General features: G+C 32.4%; 1 protein-coding gene across 1 annotated transcript in view; it reads right to left on the minus strand.

The window, feature by feature from the left end:
* LOC109467647 (neuronal PAS domain-containing protein 2-like) overlaps window positions 1-340 on the minus strand; it is an 87,172-nt gene that overhangs the window by 25,746 nt on the left and 61,086 nt on the right. The gene's annotated exons all lie outside the window — the stretch shown is intronic.

A 340-nucleotide genomic window follows, 5' to 3' on the forward strand; every position in this document is an offset into this window, starting at 1 on the left:
GAAAACAGCAATAAATCTCCCCCTGTTCTGATTCTTTCCTTTCATCACATCTTCTCATTACATTTTGCGACACTGTCGTAGAATTAAAAAAAGGGAAAAAAGGAGTACAGAGATTCTTTTGTACTCTAGACCAAATAAATTTCTAGTATTAGAAAACGTTCCTTTATCTAGAACAATGTCCCTCTGACAAAGGCATGAGATCTCCAACCTCTAGTTATAATTGTAAGTTATAATTTTTATGGAAGTATAAACAGATTTCATGTTAACATGGAAGTGAACAAACAAAAACACAAATGTATGTAACATGTTGACTGCAATAAATCAAAGAGGAGTACATTGT

Source organism: Branchiostoma belcheri, unplaced genomic scaffold (genome assembly GCF_001625305.1).
Source record: "Branchiostoma belcheri isolate BF01 breed outbred unplaced genomic scaffold, Haploidv18h27 scaffold186, whole genome shotgun sequence".
NCBI classification, from domain to species: domain Eukaryota; kingdom Metazoa; phylum Chordata; class Leptocardii; order Amphioxiformes; family Branchiostomatidae; genus Branchiostoma; species Branchiostoma belcheri.